Raw genomic sequence first — 23,720 nt, 5'->3', positions numbered from 1 at the left:
TGTACATAAAATATCAAAGTACACCGAATGCATATTATATACGGTACATAAAATATCAAATTTCCCCGAATACGTATGACATACTGTACATAAAATATCAAAGTACCTGAAATATGTATTATATACCATAGAAATAATATCAAAGTATCCCAAATATGTACTATATACTGTATAAAATATAAGGGTACCTAAATGTGTATTATATACTGTACATTAAATATCAAATTACCCCAAATATGTATAATATACTGTACATAAAATATCAAATTACACCGAATACATATTATATACAGTACACAAAATATCAAAATACTCCGAACATGTATTATATACTGTACATAAAAAATCAAAGTACACCATATGTGCATTACCTACTTTACATAAAAAACCAAAGTACACCAAATATAAATTATATACAGTACATAAAATATCAAAGTACACAGAAGACTTATATACGGTACATAAAATATCAAAGTACACCGAATATGTATTACATACCATACATAAAATATCAAGGTACACCGAATACGTATTATATACCATATATAAAATATCAAAGTACACCATATATATAATATGCTGTATATAAAATATCAAAATACACAAAATATATATTATATACTGTACATAAAGTATTAAAGTACACAAAATGTGTATCATATACTGTGCATAAAATATCAAAGTACACCAGATATGAATCATATACTGTACATAATATAGCAAAGTACACCAGATATGTGTCATATAATGTACATAAAATATCAAAGTACACCAAATATGAATAATATACTGTACAAAAAATATCAAAGTACACCAAAGGTATGTTCTACAATGTATATAAAATATCAACCGTATATAAAATATCAAAGTAGACGGATTATATATAATATACTGAACATAAAATACCAAAGTACACCGAATATGTATTTTATACTGTACATTAAATATCAAAGTACACTGAATATGTATTATATACTGTACATAAGATATCAAAATACACCGAATATGTATTATATACTGTACATAAAATATGAAATTACACCAAATATGTATTACATTCCGTACATAAAATATCAATGTACACCAAATATGTATCATATACTGTATATAAAATACCAAATTCCACCAAATATGTATCATATACAATACAATAAATATCAAAGTACACCAAAATTTGTATTATATACTATACAAAAAATATCAAACTATCCCAAATATGTATTACCTTTCGTACATAAAATATCAAAGTACCCCAAATATGTATTATATACTGTACATAAAATATCAAAGTACACCAGATATGTATCATATACTGGACATAAAATATCAAAATACACCAAATATATATTTTATACTGTAGATAAAATACCAAAGTACACCAAGTTTGTATCATATACTGTACATAAAATATCAAAGTACACCAAACTTGTATCATATACTTTACATAAAATATAAAATTACACAAAATATGTATCATTTTCTCTGCATACAACCTCAAAGTACACCAAATATGAAACGTACACTGTACATAAAATAGCAAAGTACACCAAATATGTATCATTTACTGTACAAAAAATATCAAAGTACACAAAATATTTATCATGTACTGTGCATAAAATATCAAGGTACAACCAAATGTATCATATACGGTATATAAAATTTCAAAGCACACCTAACGTGTATCATATACTGTATATAAAATATCAAAGCAAACCAAATATGTATCATATACAGTACATAAAATATAAAAACACACCAAATATATCTCATATACTGTACATAAAATATCAAAGCACAGCAAATATATATCATGTATTCTACAAAAAATATCAAAGCACACCAAATATATATCATATACTGTTCATAAAACATGAAAGCACACCAAATATATGTTATATACTCTACATAAAATATCAAAGCACACAAAATATATATTATATTCTATACATAAAATATGAAAGTACACGCAATATGTACGATAAGCTGTAGATAAAATATCAAAATGCACAAAAGATGTATCATATACTGTACATAAAATATCAAAGTACACAAAACATATATTATATACTGCACATAAATTATCAAAGTACTCAAAATATATATCATACACTGAATATGTAATATCAAATTACACATGATATGTATCATATACTATACCTAAAATATCAAATTACACCAGATATCAATCATGTACTGTATATAAAATATCAAAGTACACCAAATATGTATTATATACTGTTCCTAATATATCAAAGTACAAAAAACTTATGTTATATACTCTAAATAAAATATCAAAGTACCCCAAATATGTATTATATACTGTACATAAAATATCAAAGTATACCAAACAGACATTATATACGCTACAAAAAATATCAAGGTACAGCAAATATATATTATATACTGAACATAAAATATCAAAGTACACCAATTATATATTATATACTGTACATAAAATATCAAAGTACACCAAATATTTATTATATACTGTACATAAACTATTAAAGTACACAAAATATATATTATATTCTGTACATAAAATGTCAAAGTACACCAAACGTATATTATGTACTGTACATAAAATATCAGTGTTCACCATATATATATTATATGCCATACCTAAAATACCACAGTACACAAGATATATATTTTATTGTGTACATAAAATATCAAAGTACACCAAATATGTATCGTATACTGTACATAAAATACAAAAGTACAGCAAATATGTATCATATACTGTACATAAAGTGTTGAAGTCTTTTGCCCATTTTTAAAAAGTTGTCTGATTTTTATTTAGTTAGTTTGTTGTTGTAGATGTTTGAATATATCTTAAATATATTTAAAATATATTCTAAATTTTAGTCTCTTACAAGATAAATGATTTGCAAATATTTCCCCCTTTGTGTAGAACTTTAGATTCACAAACTTCATTAATTTGTAAGAAATCCTCAGCAGTTGACCCCAAACAGATAAGACTGAAGCAGTATTTTAGGAATAGTTGAAAGTATGATCACCACAAAACATAAGCGTAATCAAATCCTGCAAGCTACATGTAAGGCACAATGACAAATAAGGCAGCAAAGGGCCATCTGGTGATTAGTTCACCACACTTGTTGCAACTGTTTGTGCTGAAGAATTAAAAGATACCAGCATTCAACCCATGTCTCCTCTCTTGAAGTAAACTGTCGTATGTTGGCTGGCCTGAACAAGTGTAGATATTCTCCATCCTCAATTAATATGCATGCATGACAAAGAAAAGGAGGCCTGGATGAAAAAATATTGTGTGATTAATAATTATGCTTTAATTAATTTTAAAGGATATAATTTCAGTACTTCTAATTCTCCCATCAGCAGTTATAACAAAGGATTAGTGAATAAATACCATAGACTGTTTTGCCTAGAATTGAATCCAATCTGTCTATTAAACTTTGCTTTTATTCAAGTGCAAAATGCTAAAACACATAATAACTACAGTGACAGCCACTGTGGATCCTCAGAGGTAAAATTAGTCTTGGGACATAAATCCTGCAAGCTAATATTGTTTTTACAGGGTTTAGAAAACCATTTAACTGGGTTTCAAACCTCACAGTGTAAGCAGTGGGACTCTCATCAAACTATAGCATGTGCTTCAGTACCATTTGTAGACTGACTCATTCCCATTGCCTTAAGTTGCCATCAGCAAAATGCCAGGGACTCTGTTTCTTGCTCCTTAGCTCCTCGTTCCTGCCTGTCTTTCCACGAGGGAAGATTTTCTGGCAGGAGCTCAAGCTGTGCTTTTAATGAAACACATCCACACACACTGTCCTGTTGTCCACATTAAGCAGAGCTCCCTGAATAACTCATGAACAAAAGCATCTATGACTAACTGTTGCTGTGTGTCCTCCTAGCCTCTGAGGAGTCTCTAGTTCACAAGGACAGAGGAGATGGAGAGAGGCCAGTCAATGCGAGGGTAAGGTTGCCTTGCTTTCTCTGAAATAGAAATGTTCCTTTCTTGGTGTCTTTCTTTTTCAACTGACTTTACATGTGAGAAAATGACAATGTCCATGACAGGTATTCAATGCAGTTTTCTGAGGGGGAGGAAGAAGTGACTCTTAGCAACTGATATGTAATCCAAAATGGCATTTAGCTATGACGGCTTCAGGTTGTAGACTGTATCCTTGGGATCCTTGTCCTTGGAAGCAATGTCTACTCCTTGGATTCAGTATTTTGCACTTGCCAACCTACGTGGACCTGAGAGATACACCATCCAGAAGCTGATGTCTTTTCCAGTGTGTATCCTACCCTTGTCTTGGAGGCCTTGAAGTTGACTACACTTTCTGATCAAGTTTTCAGTATTCATTGAGAGAAACAGAGCCTTGTGCAAATAATGCACAACATGACATACCCCTCAAAAAGTTCTGTTTCTGTATTGCAGGTGGTGCAGGTGGTGCAGGTGGCCCCTCTGAGGCGTGAATCTAGTAAGTATTCTGGGATCACTTGCCAAGAAAACAATCTGGATGCCAAGAAACGTGTGGCATCCTTGCCTGGTTTCAATGTGAAGAGCCACCCTGATCCTGGGATTGTGATAGGAATAAGTATAGGGGAAGTGTTTTTTTAAAACATGAATTCCCCAGGGAAAAATTATGGCCAAATTTTGAGGAAGCAGCTGTGCTCCCTTTTGGGTGGTGCTGAGTTGGGTGCTTGAGGATTGGTGGTGTCTTGTGTGAGGCTGCCTCGTGTGGTGTGAATGTGTGTGTTTCTGTACAGGTGAGGCTGTGTGTTTTCTCAGGAGAGATTTCCCACTTATACAACCCAATCACCAGTGTCCACTTCTAACAATAAAATCCACCCCCGCTCTACTCTCTCTGTACAGTGACTCCTCCACCCTCACCAGAGCCATCCCCGGGTCTGCCTTATTATCCCGACTGCTCAGGTGGAGAACCTGAAGGGCCAAGGGAGTGGCCCCAGCTCCTGAGGTCCTGAATGAAAAAGTGAAAACACGAACCCAGGAGTGTGGGCCAGTGCTGACACTGACATGCACTTAGTCATGGGGTGTTCACCACCACACAGGGAGTCCAGCATTCATGTATAAACCCAAAAGCAACGAGCCCAAAAGGCCCCAGACACTGCCCATCATCATAAAGTGGCCTCCGTGGTCACACAACCCAGGGCAGTTATAGGCTCATCTCCCCACGGACAGGCATAGTCATCAGTGTGTCAAAAGCACAAAGATCCCCAGGTGTTTGGCTCAGCTCACAGATCTTTTTTTTTTTTTTTTTAACTTTTAAGTTCAGGAGTACATGTGCAGGATGTGCAGGTTTGCTACATATAGAAATGTGTGTCATGAGAGTTTGTTGTACAGATTATTGCATCACCCATACATTGGCCTAATATCAGTTATTTTTCCTGATCCTCCCCCTCCTCCCACCTCCCACCCTCCAGTAGGCCCCACGCACACAAATTCTAAGAGGAGTGGGGGACCACAAAGGCCAGTGTGGCCCACTTCAGTTGTGAAGTTAATTTGCTCAGCAACTGGCCAAAGTCTATAAGGATGGGTGATGTATTTTAGTAGATTTAGTAATACTATCTTCCCAAGCCCTAAAATGCTCAAATCCTGCCAGCCAAAAATGGTGAGGAGGGACAGATAGAAACTCTGTGTAGCACTTGATTATTAGCCTGGCTTCCATCCCTTAGTGGCAACTCTCTTGTATATGTGGGTTAAAGACCCTCAGCATCAAGCCAAGCCTCCTCCATGAGGAGCCATCTCACTATTGACTGGCTAGTGCTGGGTATGGCCACCAGCCCAACTGAAACAAAATGTTGCCTTAAAACAAGTGTAAATCTCATACAACAGGCAAATGCAGAAGCAGTGTGGTCTCACAAGTTGTAAAGAGGACAGTCGCAATTTTGCTGGACTTCAACCTGGGTAGAAGACATGAGGGAACTCTGTCACTGAATCACGGCAGAGTTCAAGGCCACTTGTAGACTATTTCGTGTTACAGAAGGTGGCCTTTAGCTACTAAGCAAAGGCCTCGGTTTCTCATTTCTTTCCTGTTCATCTTCTTGGTCATCCTTCTTCCGCAAGGGAAACGAGCCCAAGCAAAAGGCAGTTTCAATATTAATTTGACCGAGGTTTTGTGCAGTTTATTATCATCCAGGTAATCAGGTGCAACCCAGTCTGCCTAGCAGCCCCCCTATCTCTGCTCTGTGTTTTCATTTAATAAACATTTTGGTCTACTTACTATGTGCTACATTTTCTCGAGACCAAGTAAATGAGAATCTTTATGTCGGCAGCTAAGTTAGATTTAACATAACTGACAAAAATTAAAATTTCTGATTTCTTGTAAAAATATTTTGTATGTGTGAATGCATACTGAATGTAAAGTGGATAAAAAAATCACACTTGCACTCATGGAAGGCTTTTCATGAATTTGTCAATTTCTAGTTTTTATATTTCCCCACTTCACCGGATAATGCATACCTGAACCTGGAAACTGATTCCGACTGCAGAAAGTGTTCTGAGACATATCCCTTAGCTTCACTAGTGCAGGTCCACCTGGGAGTATGTCCCAGCATCAGCTTGGCCCATGCTGTGATAAGCCAACTCCATGCACCACACCAAGCAACCCCCTGGGTGATTCACAGTCTCCACCACCAGGGAACTGACCTTTATTCTGTGTTCTTCAAGCTCCCCATGGGGACACCATCCACGACATCACGAACGAGGACGCCGTCCACGACACCGCCAACGAGGACACCTTCCACGGCACCGCCGACGAGGTCGCCATCCACGGCACCGCTGACAAGGACACCGTCCATGGCACCGCTGACGAGGATGCCGTCCAGGGCACCCCCAACGACGCCGTCCACGGCATCACCGACGAGGACACCGTCCAGGGCATCGCCAACCAGGACGCCATCCACGGCATCACTGACTGGGACGCCATCCAGGGATTCACTGACTGGGACGCCGTCCAGGGCCTCGCTGACTGGGACGCCGTCCAAGGCCTCGCTGACTGGGACGCCATCAAGGGCATCGCTGATGGGGACGCCGCCCAGGGCATCGCTGAAGGGGACGTCGTCCATGGCATCGCTGATGGTGTCACTGTCCAGGGCATCGCTGACGAGGACGCCATCCAGGGCATCGCCGACGAGGAAGCCATCCACGTCATCACTGACTGGGATGCCATCCAGGGATTCACTGACTGGGACGCCGTCCAGGGCCTCGCTGACTGGGACGCCGTCCAGGGCCTCGCTGACTGGGACGCCGTCCAGGGCCTCGCTGACTGGGACGCCGTCCATGGCTTTGCTGACGGGGACGCCATCAAGGGCATCGCTGATGGGGACGCCGCCCAGGGCATCGCTGAAGGGGACGTCGTCCATGGCATCGCTGACGGTGTCACTGTCCAGGGCATCGCTGACGAGGACGCCATCCACGTCATCACTGACTGGGACGCCATCCAGGGATTCACTGACTGGGACACCGTCCAGGGCCTCGATGACTGGGACACCGTACAGGGCCTCGCTGACTGGGACGCCGTCCACGGCTTCGCTGACGGGGACGCCATCAAGGGCATCGCTGACGGGGATGCCACCCAGGACATCGCTGAAGGGGACGTCATCCATGGCATCGCTGACGGTGTCACTGTCCAGGGCATCGCTGACGAGGACAACGTCCAGGGCATCGCTGACGAGGATGCAGTCCAGCTCATCGCTGACGAGGACCCCATCCGTGGCATCACTAAAGAGGATGCCGCCCAGGGCTTCGCAAACAAGGACGCCGCCCAGGGCATTGCTAACGAGGGTGCCGCCCAGGGCATCGCTAACGAGGAGGCCGTCCACGGCATCCCTAACAATGCCGCCATTCAGGGCATTGCTAACGAGGACGCCGTCCAGGGCGTCGCTAACAACGATGCCGTCCAGGGCGTCGCTAACGAAGATGGATTCCACAGCATCGATAACGAGGATGCCGTCCAGGGCATCGCCAACTGGGACGCCGTCCACGGCTTTGCCGACAAGGTCGTCTTCCACGGCATCGCCGACGGGGACGCCGCCCAGGGCATCGCCAACTGGGATGCTGTCCAGGACATCGCTAATGAAGATGGATTCCACGGCATCAATAACGAGGAAGCCGTCCAGGGCATCGACAATGAGGACGCCGTCCAGGGCATCGCCACCTGGGACGCCGTCCAGGGCATCGCCAACTGGGACGCCGTCCACGGCTTCGCCGACGAGGTCACCTTCCACGGCATCACTGACGGGGACACTGTCCAGGGCATCGCCGACGGGGTTGCCGTCCAGGGCATCGCCGACGGGGACGCCATCCAGGGCATTGCTCTCGATGATGCCGTCCACGGCATCGCTAACGAGGACGCCGCCCAGGGCATCGCCAACTGGGATGCTGTCCAGGACATCACTAATGAAGATGGATTCCACGGCATCGATAACGAGGATGCCGTCCAGGGCATCGCCAATGAGGACGCCGCCCAGGGCATCGCCGACGGGGTCGCCGCCCAGGGCATCGCCGACGGGGACGCCGCCCAGGGCATCGCCGACGGGGACGCCACCAAGGGCATGGGCAACGAGGTTGCCGTCCACGGCATCGCTAACGAGGACGCCGTCCACGGCATCGCTAATGAGGACGCCCTCCACGGCGTCGCTAACGAGAAAATCAAATGTTAACCAGCAGTGACCTGCTTCAACACCATCATCGGAAGTCAGAAGTTGAATTCTTTTTTGATGTTTAAAGCCTGCATAATATTCGCTGTATTATTATTCAGCATATTACTATTTCCTTCATGATGGAAATTTGGTTTATCCCAATTTTCTATTCTATCAAAACACCACTACATAGAAAATCCCCATGCACATATTTCTCCTAATTGTGGAAATATTTTACATAAAAGACTCTAGACATGGGATGAAATTCCCAGGTTACTGGAATTTTAAAATAGATAGGTACTTCCAAATTGACCTCTTAAAAATTATATGAATTCGTAAGCTTCCAACAGTTATGGAGTTACCCCTTTTGAGAAATCTGTGCTAAAAGGACCCAAACAATGCTGATGACAATGATCAGGATAATAAGTATGCTGGGAAGACGACAAAATGATTTAGATCTTAGACAAGTCATTCTAGGTGTCTCCACTGTTTCAGTTCTTGCATTCGTTCATTCTTGTGCTTTTTCATTTTACCAAATAAAATAGCTCCTTGATGTCATATGAATCCACGCTATGCTTAATGAGTATTGGTTAGTAAAATGCCTATAACTAGTAATCTTCATCTGTGCAATTAAATATTAATTCATAAAGCACTTCAAATGTAAACAATAATTAGTAAATGAAAAGTACATAATACCTCGATTAGAAAAAAATCACTCCATTAAAAAGACATTATTTGTGTGATAAAAGAGTTTGCCATTTTTGTATTTTTCTACAAGGTTAAAGAAAACTAAGTCAACTTATACAAGTGAATTTTAAAAGACTTTAGGGCGGGCGTGGTGGCTCACACCTGTAATCCCAACACATTGGGAGGCCGAGGAGGGCAGATCACCTGAGGTCAGGAGTTCGAAACCAGCCTGACCAACATGGTGAAATCTCATTTCTACTAAAAATACAAAAAAAAAGCCCAGTGTGGTGGCACATGCCTATAATCTCAGCTACTTGGGAGGCTGAGACAGGAGAATCGTTTGAACCTTGGAGGCGGAGGTTGCAGTGAACCAGGATTGCACCATTGCACTCCAGCTTGGGCAACAAGAGCGAAACTCCATCTCAAAAATAAATAAATAAATAAATAAATAAATAAATAAATAAATAAATAAATAAATAAAAGCCTTTAACCCAGAATGCAGAGTAAATTGGCCAAAAATGCTAACCTATGCATTTCAATACTATAGGAGTTGCGTAGGTAGAAATAACTAGATGAAATACTTCTGGTATTTCACCTTCCCACCTCACACAAGCCAGTGGTTTTCTGTGAATAACAAAAACATCAGAATTTACTTGCCTATCCATAAGAGGTTACCACTTCTGTGTGTTCCCCTGAAACAAGTGGTGGCTGGGTGAGAAGGTGGACAGCACTAGGGTAGGAGATGGGGGCTCCAGTATCGTGGGCGAGCTTCCTAAACCTCTGCAACTTTCAGCCCGTAAATGGGATGAGCCATCAGAATTTTTAGCACAATGCCCAGAACAAAGTAAGGATTTGACAAATGACGCCTCTCTCCACATTGTTCTGTCATCAGCCACCGCATCCTGTACCTCCAAGCCCACTGGGCTCTGGCTGTTTCCATCACATGGAGAATGACTCAGAGTCTGGCCTCCAGCCACCCTCCTGGCCTTTCTGCTTCTCACTCTGCCACTGGCTCCTCATGGACCAGCCTGGGTGTCCTCAGATATACTGCAAACTTCACTGTGGGAGTCACGCATCCCTCACTGCTCCTTCACCAGGGAGCCATGGGGCTTTCCTCCTCAGGAGGACTCTGCAAGCAGCTGGGTGAAGGGCCCTCCCATCTCTCATCCTTCCTTAACTTTTGTCACAGTTCTCCTTCCTTCCACTCAGTGCTGCGCACACTGATTAATCCTCCATCTTCCCCAAAAGACAGGAACAGCATGAGCAGTAGAGAGTAGATTCCAATGATAGAAAAAATAGTCAGTGATTTCTCATTTCCATTGATCATCAATGAAGAAAATGTATCCTGAAGGTCATGTACCTCCTATGGGACTGCTGCATCCTCAGCCTCCCGAATTTCAGCCCAGCACCTTCCTCCCCAGCACAGCAACAGGTCAGCCCTTACCAGCATCCCTCTCTTATTGCCTTTGTGCACAGCCAGCACCAGGGCCGGGGGAGGCCTTGGGATTGTCCCTCCCCAACAATCTGTGAAACAATCCTTTATGTCACCAACAAAGCACAGCCTTATGCATTGGTGATCAGTCCCTCCCAACACCTCTGTCACTGTAAAGCTGGCAGGCAACCCTCCAAGGTTGGCCTTCCCAAGCACTGCACCTCTAGGTGACAGAGCACGTCCTTACCTTGAGGCCTGGGCTCCCAGTCTATCCTGTCCAATGAGCGAGCTGTGGAGAAGGGGGGATTCCGGGTTAAGGGGAGACTAGCAGGGCTCCTGCTTTTATGTTACTCTGTTGGGAAGGCTATTAAACACAAAGTGCTAAGCAGTGGGGATAGAACATGTTTTCATTATTTAAACCAATACATTCCACAGATGGAATAATAAGAAATGCTACAACCAAGCTAACTGAATCCAACAGCATATCAAAAAGATAATCCACCATGATTCAAGTGGGTTTCATACTAGGGATGCAGGAATGGTTTAACATAGGCAAGTCAATAAATGTGATACGTCACATAAATAAAACTAAAAACAAAAATCACATGATAATCTGAATAGATGCAGAAAAAGCCTTTGACAAAATCCAGCATTTCTTTATGATTAAAACTGTTCATCAATATCAGCATAGAATGGACATAATAAAAGTTATCTATGACAAACCCACAGCCAACATTTTCCTGAATGGGGGAGAGTTGAAAGCATTCCCCCTGAGGACGGGAACAAGACAAAGATGCCCACGTTCACCACTTCTTAACACAGTGCTGTTCACTACAGCATTGGTTATAAGAGCAAGACTGGAAACAGAACGAATGGATACCCATAGCGGGGTGCTTAAGTAATTTCGGGAATAGTCATAGGGTGCAGTAATTTATAGCTCTGAAACAATACAATGGATTTACATTTGAAATGTGGAATGATAACTAAGGTGCATTGCCCAGTGATATATGCAGAGGCGCAGAGGACTTCTTGTAAACACGATCACACATCAGCATGCATTCCAGGTGCATGTTTCTATTTGCACATAGATTGCAGGGATGATAGGCAAACAAAAATGTTGACTTGGTGTTTGGAAGTTCAGAGTGGAAGGGAAACTTCCTTGCTAACCTTTTATGATATTTAGAGTTTCTAAATGTGAATACGTAATACATTTAGAAATCTTAGTTAATAAGAAAAGCCTCTGTTCCTGGCCTCTTGCTGGCACGTGTCAGGTGGAAATGGGGCTGTCATGCTAATGTGTGCAAACAGAAAAATCCAAGAATGGGAGTCTGCTTTTTTCATCATACAAATAATTGTTAATAGAAACAGTATGATAATTGCTCATTGATATACCATGCATATTCTATTAGATAATAATAAATTTCTGAAATTTGAACTATACTTACACATGGAAATTGAAATATATGGATGAAACATTGTGGCTTATATAGGCAATTGTTTTATTGGCATTTTACAAACATCATCATTCCTCATGGCACGGGTCTATGTGATATGAAGTAGCTTGTTATGCTTGGGAAAGGCAGTGATGACCACAAGAATGACTTCAAGTACTAAAGTACAATGGAGATTTCAACAATGTTTTGTTTAATATTTAAATATTTCATTGTGCTCCCAGGCTTTTTCTCACCCTAATAGCTCTCATCCATATCATGTGGGTCCCATTAATACAGATACCTCCGAATGCACCACTCTTCCATTATATCCAGTCAATTGCTGGTTACCTTGGGCCTACAACTGGGGGAGGGCAGGGGCTGCTGGCCACCTCCTCATCTACAGTAAGAGTCAATGAGCAGTTAAGTGGATACTGAAAACCATTTATCCTGCTGGCGTGAGAAATAAGTGGTTTCTTTCAACAGCGTAGTAAAATGCATCTTTTCCAAACTATTTATATGACTCAAGGCCCATCTCAATTTCAGATGTGGTTAGCCTCAATTCCTGATTCTCACGAAGGTGTGCAATGTCATCCACGGCCCAGTGCAGAGGAACACAGGTGCTGCCGTCAGACTGCCAGGGTCCGATCCCGCCTCCTCACTCACCCCAGGAGATCCCTTTAAGCCGGGAGTCAACAGTGAGGATGGAAACATGAGTGCTTTTTAAAGTCCTGAAAGTTCAGAGGCCGACTGTCAATTTCTCCTCTACCCCTGGGCACACACCAGGAGAACTCTGTCTCCAGGTTGAAGGAAGTGCCTGTGAGAGAGTTGTGTCCCTCAGATTCTGTTCACCACAGGTGACACTCGATGCAACCCCAAACCTTTTGTGCACAATCCCAAGGGGTGCTGACTAATCCAACCCAAAGGCTGTGATGTTTGGCAGAGGCAGAAAAGAAAAGGCCAGGTGTTCTGGGAAAGACCACCTTCAAATAACACATCACCCTCATGGCCCAGAGAGACAGTTCTAACTATTATGCCAATAAACCTGGAAAAGACCAAATACAGTATGACACCTATTTCCTGTTTCGTTTTGATTTCATGCCCCCTCCCTTAACCTCCCAAGCAGCATGGATACCCCGAAGGCCCCTGGGAACTCTCTCCCATTGGATCTTACGTGGAAAGTAGTTACCTACCTACAAATCCCCATCATCGGATATGCTCTCCACAATCAAATCTTTAGAAACACAAACACCAGGATAAGTCATTAGAGAGAGGCCCACCCATTCCTCCCACCCCAGCTGAAGCCATGGTGCTTCGCACAGGATCCCCTGGTGTTTCACCATCTTGGCCAGGCTGGTCTCGGGCTCCTGACCTCATGAACCACCTGCCTCAGCCTCCTAAAGTGTTGGGATTACAGGCCTAAGGCACCATGCTCAGCCATATTTATTTATTTAATTATTTAGAGACAAAGTCTTGTTCTGTCACCAAGGCTGGAGTGCAGTGGCGCCATCTCAGCTCACTGCAGCTTCCACCTCCGAGGTTTAAGCGATTCTCATGCCTCAGCCTCCTGAGTAACTAGGACTACAGATACTCACCACCACGCAGGTATTTGTTTTTTCTATTTTTTTGTAGAGACACGGTTTCACCATGTTGGCCAGGCTGGTCTCAAACTCCTGACCTTAGGTGATCGGAAAGCCTCGTTCTCTCTAAGTACTGGAGTTACAGGCATGAGCCCCTTGCCCGGCCTCTCACTACATTTAAGTGACGCCATGGCTCATGCCTGTAATCCTAGCACTTTGGGAGGCCAAGGCAGGTGGATCACCTGAGGTCAGGAGTTCGACATGAGCCTGGCCAACGTGGGGAAACCCCGTCTCTAGTAAAAATACAAAAATTAGTCAGGCGTGGTGGTACAAGCCTGTAGGCCCAGCTACTTGGAAGACTGAGGCAGGAGAATCACTTTAACCAGGAGGCAGAGGTTGCAGTGAGCCAATATCATGCCACTGCACTCCAGCTTGAGTGACAGAGACACTGTCTCAAAAAAAAAAAAAAAAGAAAAAAAAGAGAAAGAAATATGATGCCGGGGCATCTCGGCCTCAATACCTGCGTGAGCACAGTCATGTCCAGGCCAGGGCTGCTGGTCGAGGTCCAGCCCCATCTCTTCCAGCAGAAAGGGAGTAAGCTTGCGGGGTGGCTGGGGGACAAGATCCCAGGATCTCGGCCTCTGCTCATGGATCAGCTCTGAGACCCCGAGTGAGCTGGGGGTGCTCTGTGCGCTTTGGTTTCCCCAGCTGTCAAGTAAAGGGATTGGATGAGGAAGTCTTGTCAAGGTGGAACGATCTCACATTTGGGGCAGCAGTGAATGATCCCACTCCCTGGGCCATGCCAGTGACCTGGCCTCAGCTGAACACAGCCCCAACACTCTGGAATGGGGATGAGGGGGCAGTCAGCTCTTGCTCCTAGTAAGAGAGATGCAACAGGGCTCTGTGGCTGAGCTGGGTGCCTTGCCTCACACCTGTAATCCCAACCTTTGAGAGACTGAGGCAGGAGGATTGCTCAAGACCGGGAATTTTGAGAGTAGCCTGGACAACATAGCCCGACCCCATGTCTACAAAATAATAATAAAACACACAGCTATAGTCCAAGCTACTTGGCAGGCTGAGGCAGGAGGGTCCCTTGAGTCCAGGAATTGGAGGCTGCATTGAGCTATAATCACACCACTGCACTCCAGCTTGGGTGACAAAGTGAGACCCTGTCTCTAAAAGAAAAAGAAATTGGCCTGTGAGCATGGGTTTGATTTTGAAACAGGACCCGGAGGGTAGGGTAAACGTGTGGGTAAATCTAAATGAATGTTATTGGTATAAAATGACAGTAGTATAGAAAATGATATCTTGTGGGGGTTAAAATAAGTAAAACATACTGAAATATGTATGGGTACAGTTATATATCTGGGATTTGCACTGAAATAATGTGGGGTAGAGGGAAGCAGGAAAGAGTATACATGAAATTAGCTTGGCCATAAGATTGTTGTTGAAATTGAATGGATACGTGGGGCTTCATTACACAATTCTCTTTACTCTTACATAGCTCTACACTCTCAACACAAATAAGAATAAAAACACAAAAAACACACAGGTACATCTATGCACACACACATATTTAAAATACACAAAAATATTAGCATATAAGTCACTGGGGGTAAATTTAGTTCCTGTTCCAAGGTTCTTGTACTGACTAGGAAGAGGATAGAAGTACTAACTCATAGGCTGGGCGCGGTGGCTCATGCCTGTAATCCCAACACTTTAGGATGCCGAGGTAGGCAGATCTCTTAAGGTCAAGAGTTCAAGACCAGCCTGGCCAACATGGTGAAACCCTGTCTCTACTAAAAAAGAATACAAAAATTGGCCGGGCATAGTGGTGCACACCTGTGGTCCCAGCTACTCAGGTGACTAAGGCAGGAGAATTGCTTGAACCCAAGAAGTGGAGGTTGCAGTGAACCAAGATTGCTTCACTGCACTCCAGCCTGGGCAGCAGAGGAAGACTCTCTCTATCTCAACAACAACAACAAAAAGTACTAGCTCATGTTAGACTTCGATAAGTGAAGGATGCATGTTGTAAGCTCTAAAATAATCCAGTCATCTTTTAAAATAACTCTAAGACTGCACAGTTATGAAACTAATAGAGAAGGAGGAAATTAAATAATAAAAATAATAAATCCAAAACAAGATGTGAGAGGAGATAAGAAGAAATAGAATAGGCATGGAAAACAAATTGGTGGTGGGTTTCAACTCAAATAAATCATTAGTTACATTTAAAAGGACAATAAAAATTAAAATAATTGAAAATAAAGTAAAACCCAACTAATGCCTTTTATATAAGGATACAGAGAGGTGGAAAATAATGAAAAATATGTCATGCATGCACTAACCAAGAAAGCTGTATAACTTTTTTTTTTTTTTGGAGATAGCGCCTCACTCTGTCTCCCAGGCTGGAGTGCAGTGATGTGATCTTGGCTTACAGCAATCTCTCCCTTCTAGGCTCAAGCGATTCTCCCACCTCAGCATCCCAAGTAGCTGGGACTACAAGTGTGCCAACTTAGAATTATATTAGCCACACCCAGCTAATTTTCATATTTTTTTGTAGAGGCAGGGTCTCGCCATGTTGCTCAGGTTGGTCTTGAACTCCTGGGCTTCAGTGATCCACCCACCTCGAACTCCAACAAAGTGCCAAGATTACAGCCATGAGCCACCATGCCCAGCATAACTATTTTTAATGAAGTAGACTTTAAGAAGAAAAGTATTATTAGAGGTAAGAGACACATCACGGAAAAGAAGAATTTACTGGAAGCCAGGAGCAGTGGCTCATGCCTGTAATTCCAGCACTTTGTGAGGCCAAGGCGGTGGATCACCTGAGGTTGGGAGTTCAAGACCAGCCTGACCAACATGGAGAAGCCCTGTCTCTACTAAAAATACAAAAATTAGCCAAGCATGGTGGCACATGCCTGTAATCCCAGCTACTCAGGAGGCTGAGGGAGGAGAATTGCTTGGACCCAGGAAGTGGAGGTTGCGGTGAGCTGAGATTGTGCCATTGCATTCCAGCCTGGGCAACAAGAGCAAAACTCTGTCTCAAAAAAAAAAAAAGTTACTAGCTAGTTTCAGTAATTCTTAACATCCAGGAAACTGGATGTGAAAGCTTTTCAGAGAAACTAAACCAATAGATTATACATAGAGAGAGATTTATTTAGGAATTGGCTCACATGATTGTGGGGACTAGCAAGTTTAAAATCTGTAGGGCAAGCCAGCAGGCTATAAATTCAGGTAAGAGTTGATCTCGAAGTCTGGAACCTCACATCTGTAGAGCAGTCAGGAGGCCAGAAACTCAGGCAGGGTTTGTGTGTTACAGTCTTGAAGCAGAATTCCTGCTTCTCTGGGAAACCTGTTTTTGTTCTTAAGGCCTTCAACTGATTGGAGGTGGCCCACCCATATTATGGTGGGTAATCTGTTTTACTTAAAGTCAATTGACTGTCAGTATTAACCACATCTATGAAATAACCTCCCAGCAAGATATTGACAAGTATTTGACCAAACAACGGGGCACCATAGCTTAGCCAAGTTGACACATAAATTAACCGTTAGGAACGAGTAGAATATCCAAAAAACAACATACTAGGGGTATTATATCTTATATAGCTATTATAATTATATAAAACATATAATTATAGAATGAAGATATTAAGATAACCATTAGAACAAAAATATAAACTTTTCTTTCTTTTTTTTTTTTTTTTGAGACCAAGTCTTGCTCTGTCATCCAGGCTGGAGTGCAGTGGTGCAATCTTGGCTTACTGCAAACTTTGCCTCCTGGGTTCAAGTGATTCTCCTGTCTCAGCCTCCCAAGTAGCTGGGATTACAGGCACCCGCTACCATGCCCAGCTAATTTTTGTATTTTTAGTAGAGACGTGTTTTCACCATGTTGCCCATGCTGGTCTCCAACTCCTGACCTCAAGTGAGCCACCCCCTCGGCCTCCCAAAGTGCTGGGATTACAGGTGTGAGCCACCACACCCAGCCAAAAATCACCTTTTTCACAAGGATCAAAGCAGTCATTATGCTGGAGATGACAGACCTCACTGTCACCATGCTCCTTTTGTATGTCTACTAGGCACGGTGCTGGGTCCACACTCACAGAAAGCTTAGGAGCTCGCACCCAGGGGCTCCGGCTGTAGCAGAATCCTAAGAATAAAACCTGGTGCTGAAAGAGTAGGAGATGAGGCCGGGCGCCATGACTCACTCCTGTAATGCCAGCACTTTGGGAGGCCAAGGCGGGCTAATCAAGAGATAGAGAACATCTGGCCAACATGGTGAAACCCCGTCTCTACTAAAAATACAAAAATTAGCTGGGCATGGTGGCTGGCACCTGTAGTCCCAGCTACTCAAGAGGCTGAGGCAGGAGAATCATTTGAACTGAGGAATCAGAGGTTTCAGTGAGCTGAGATCACGCCACTGCACTCCAGCCTGGTGACAGAGTGAGACACCGTCTCAAAAAAAAAAAAAAAAAAAGCAGGACACTGAACTCTGGGAGGGCCTCCTGGTGAGAGGTGAGCACAGAGGGGAGAGATGGAGGCAGGAGCATGGGCTTCTGGTGGCCCCAGCAGACCCTGTGGCAGTGTGGCCAGGGTCCTCTGCAGGGAGGAATCTTGGCCAGGATGACGCTGTAGCAGGCCTCTTCCTGAGGCCTCCAGCCAGCCCGGCCAGGGTCCCAGCATCCAGTGACCCCTGTTTCACAGCAGCAGCTGGGGCCAGCCCCAGGCTCTCTTCCACTCTCAGCTTCTTAAAACTGGAAGTGGAGAGAGTTGTTTGATAAAACACTGGGGCAAACCACATCCTCTCTTCACCAAGGGAGAGTTCGAGGGGATGCCGGCAGAGGGAGCTTTAGAGTAGAGACCCCTACCCAACCAGTGACCGTCAGGCACACAGCAGGGCATGCTATGGAGACCCCCAGACAGTCACTCGGTGAGACCCAGCAGGTCCAGACTCTTCAGAGATCTGTGGCAGCAGGTCCCCACTCCCAAAAGCCACGTGCCCACGGGTGGTCTCTGGTGCCTGAGACCCCAGTCTCATTTGCATCTTTGCAACTTCGAGTTTAAGTGGGTGTCGCATCCCTGTATGTCCTCCTGAGCAGAGGAGGGGCACAGCCCGGGGTGGCAGCTGGCGTCAAACCCTCAAATCCCCTGAGAGCCACTGGGGAGACTAAGCAGTCCGCAGCCCCCACTTGCCCCTGAGCTGCCATTCTCAGCCCTGTGGGAGGAGACAGAAAGCCCTGAAGAGAAACCAAAGGATCAGGTCAGGAGGGGCTAGGGGGGTGGCGTGAGCAATCAGGACAGGGAAGGATGGACAGATGGGGGAATGGAGGGAAGAAGTAATGAATGAAAAGGTGAATAAATGAACAAAGAGAGAGAATGACCACTCCTCCCTTGCTTTAGTTTACAAAGTACTGGGATCCTCCCAACAGCCTGCAAGACAGAATTTCTGGGAAGCAGACCAGGTGGCTAGCAGGGAGGGGAGGCTTGCCCTGGCTTTTGTGGGCCCAATGGGAGGCAGGGGGCAGGAAGGGGCATCCTGTATGTGTCCTCCCTGCAGTGGCAGCAGCACCGTCCTGGAAGAGGATCAGGAAACACCCACTGTGGCCCCTCTCCATCACGACCTCATCCAGGACACCAAGTATCAGTCACTCAGCTCACGAGACCCAGGCCCTGACTCAGGAAGAGAGGATGTGAGGGGTGGGGCACCGGGCTCCTCAGGACTGAGAGACCTGAGATGTGGCCCCGGGCTGGGTGTTGGGGCAGACTGGCTATGGCAGCATTGTGTGTACCCCAGCAGGCCAGTACCACGCAGGGAGCCTCCAAACCCCTTCACCCATGACCCTGGGAGAAGACCCCAGCCTTGGAGAATTGGCCTCACTGAAGGGGCCTGCACCAGCCAGCAGGGTCAGGCGGGGCCAGACAGGTTCCCACCTGGGATATGCAAATGGGCCTCCTGAATCCTGGAGCCAGGTATGGACTCACACACCACCATTGTCCCAACGTCCCCATCTGCCCCACGGGCACACCCTGCCACCTGTTCTGTGCAAGGGCCCTGAGGCTGTCTCCTTGCGCTCAATCCTGCAGGTGCTGAAGCCCACACACACAGCTCCTGCTTCCTGGGCCAGTGCACGTGCACACACACACACGCACACACACCCACACATACGCATACCCACACACAATCACAGACATTCACACATACCCACAAGCCCCATACTCACACTCACACACACACCCCCACAAACACCCACACATACACTCACACACACAATCACACACATTTACACACACCCACACACCCACACACTCACACTCACACACTCACAGTCACACACACCCTCCCACAGCAAAACACAATCACACATATTCACACCCACCCACACCCCCACACACTCACACTCACATATACTCACACCCACACACACCCACACACTCACACATACACAAACACAATCACACACATTCACACCCACCCACACCCCACAAACACACTCACACATATACCCACACACACTCACACTCACACATAATCACACACACACACACACATGCTCACACACACACGCCTTCTCCAGGAGGGGCTGGCTGCCAAGGGCCACCCAGCTTCCTCCCACGTCTCACTCACCGTACAACATTTGAGCAGACCTTGGAGTCAGCAGCAACAGCAGCATGGACAAAGGCCTGGGGGCCACTTGGGGCCAGGTGTCGAGAGAGGAACACAGCCAGCACAATCACAGCCAGCGCCAGCCCCAGCCCCAGCCCCAGCAGGACCAGGTCAACCATGGCTCCGCAGTCCTGGGCCATGGCTCTGCGGCCCAGAAGGAGAGGGGAGGCCGGTGGGCAGACGGAGGGACAGATGGTTGGGCAGATGAATGGACAAGAAGATGCATAGATAGACTCACAGGTAATTGGACAGATGGACAAACAGGTGGGGGCTTAAGACAGACACGAAGATGGATCGACAGACAGGCCAGATAGCTAGAAAAAGAGGACAGTAAGAGAAAGATGGTCAGATAGACAATGGGACAGAGATGGGCTTACAGATGGGCGGACAGACAGACAGGTCTGAACAGCGGGCTGCCAGATGGACAGATGGGTGAATGGACAGATGGCTGGCAGCTGTGGTGAGCTGCTGCCCTCACCAAGTGCACACTACGGAGTGGCCAAACTCACGCCTCAACTTCTAGTTTTCAGCTCCTGCTTGTTCCTGGCAGGAGGCCAGGCAGCAAAGCGTCTGAGGGGAGTTTTCTTTGCCTAGAGAAGTCAGCTGCTGTGTTAACTCCCTCACTGCTGGTAGGTCCAAAGGCCCCACCTACCGCCTGCCAGAGCCCATGGTCACACTGTCGCAATGTGCAGGAGAACTTGGTGCCTGCTGCACTGCTGTTGCCAGGTAGGGGCAGGGCTCCCTGGAACCTCCACACCATTCCCCAGGTTCTCAGCAGCTCTGGGAAAGCAGAGCTGGGGCCGCTTAACTCTGCCCTGGATCCGGCAAGGCTTCCCCCCTCCCAGAGTGGAGCCCTGCTCCCCAGCTCCCATCTCTATCCCCTAACCCTCTCCGCATGGCCCAGCCTAGTCAGCATCAAGGTGGAGCTGAACAGACGCAGAAGGAGGAGGACCCAAGGTGGTGTCACTCAGGACCCGGGTTCAAGTCCTTATGCTTCTGCAGCCTGGCCTGGGTCCCCCAACACCCCCAGGGTGACCAAGGGCTTCCCAGTCTGCACAGAGGACAGCGGGACTTGACCGCATCAAATGCTGGTGACTACGAGACACTTACGTGGGAAATGCAGACAGACCATGCCTCTAGCCCTTGGTACCCGGCACCATCCATCCCTGGGACTTGCTGTCCTGGAAATGCAGCATGGACCTCCAGGGAGGGGGGCTGTGCCATGTGGGGGCCCCACCCCACCTGCAGCTCTTTCCCACCCTGGCTGCAGTTCTGCTTCCCTGAATCCAAATCCGCTACTACTGTGCTGGCAGTGCAGCCTCTCTGGGGACACTGGCCTGGCTCTGTTCTCCCCAGGCCTCAGGGTGCCTAAAACTGGGCTGGCTCTGTTCTCCCCAGGCCTCAGGGTGCCTAAATGGGAGGCAGCCAGGGGAGTGAAGACCCACCGAGGGGCTCCGTTGACCAGGCTCAGCAGGGGTGCAGGTGATGTGGGGTGGAATCCTTCCCACATGGCCCCCACAGTCCTCCCCGCTTCCTCCCCAGCTGAACACTGCCTGCTCCAGATGTCTACACCTGGAGTCCGGGCGCCTCCATCTGGGCAGCAGAGAAACTGAGGCACAGAGACAGACTGTGTCCTTACAGGCCACACAGCCTGCCAGGCCCCTATGTCTGGCCAGAGCCCCTGGTCAGCCTGGGCCGCAGTGATTGTTTAGAGGTAGGCTGTTCCCACGGCTGCCTCTCACGGTATGGGGGCCTGTGGACGCCTCCTCCCGCCGCTACCCGACTCCCAAGCCTCAGTGACATTGCTCAACCAGGAGCTGAAGTGCATTCCTGGGCTCAGGCCAGCCCACCCATCGACCCGCTGCAGTCCTGGAAGCCCAGAGGCCTGGGCAGCAGGAACAGTGGAGACAGCAGTGTGGGGGATGTCCCCCCTCCTCTCCCCACCATCCTCGTCAGGCAGAGGCCAGGGCGCAGGGACCACCCGAGCAAAGGCCCAGGGAAATGAATGGGTGTCATTCTAGTCCTGACCCGAGGCACAGCCAGGAAGGTCCCTGTGGGGAAAAGAAAGAGATATCAGACTGTTACTGTGTCTTTGTAGAAAGAAGTAGACATAAGAGGCTCCATTTTGTTGTGTAGTAAGAAAAATTATTTTGCCTTGAGATGCTGTTAATCTGTAACCGTAGCCCCAACCCTGTGCTCACAGAAACATGTACTGTGTCGACTCAAGGTTTAATGGATTTAGGGCTATGCAGGATGTGCTTTGTTAAACAAATGCTTGAAGGCAGCATGCTTGTTAAGAGTCATCACCACTCCCTAATCTCAAGTAAGCAGGGACACAAAACACTGCAGAAGGCTGCAGGGACCTCTGCCTAGGAAAGCCGGGTATTGTCCAAGGTTTCTCCCCATGTGACAGTCTGAAATATGGCCTCCTGGGAAGGGAAAGACCTGATCATCCCACAGCCCGACACCCGTAAAGGGTCTGTGCTGAGGAGGATTAGTAAAAGAGGAAGGCCTCTTTGCAGTTGAGATAAGAGGAAGGCATCTCTCTCCTGATTGTCCCTGGGCAAAGGAATGTCTCGGTGTAAAACCCGATTGTATATTCCATCTACTGAGATAGGAGAAAACTGCCTTAGGGCTGGAGGTGGGACATGCTGGTGGCAATACTGCTCTTTAATGTATTGAGATGTTTATGTATACGCACATCAAAGCACAGCACCTTTTTCTTAACCTTGTTTATGACACAGACATTTGTTCACGTGTTTTCCTGCTGACCCTCTCCCCACTATTACCCTATTGTCCTGCCACATCCCCCTCTCTGAGATGGTAGAGACAATGATCAATAAATACTAGGGAACTCAGAGACTGGTGCCAGCGTGGGTCCTCCATATGCTGAGTGCAGGTCCCCTGGGCCCACTTTTCTTTCTCTATACTTTGTCTCTGTGTCTCTTTCTTTTCTCAGTCTCTTGTCCCACCTGATGAGAAACACCCACAGGTGTGGAGGGGCAGGCCACCCCTTCAGGTCCCTGAATGTCCTTCCTCAGGAAATGATGGGGGAAAGGGTGATGAGAATGAAGGAGAGGATTTAAGTCCCTCACCCCCCGAGGTAGTCCTGGGCTGAGCCCCATGGGACCTGGAGAACCAGGCTGTACCCCACCAGCGTGTCGGGTCCAGGAAGTCTCATGGCCAGCTCCCACTTCTCTTGCTGCTGTGCAACCCAGAGCAAGGCCTGCCCCTTCAGCTTCAGTCTTCTCCCCTGCAAATGGGGTCACAGCCTTTCCTCTCAGGCC

The sequence above is a fragment of the Gorilla gorilla genome, chromosome 17 (assembly GCF_029281585.2).
Source record: "Gorilla gorilla gorilla isolate KB3781 chromosome 17, NHGRI_mGorGor1-v2.1_pri, whole genome shotgun sequence".
NCBI lineage: Eukaryota > Metazoa > Chordata > Mammalia > Primates > Hominidae > Gorilla > Gorilla gorilla.
The sequence above is the reverse complement of the archived record's forward strand: the minus strand, read 5'-3'. Positions refer to the sequence as shown.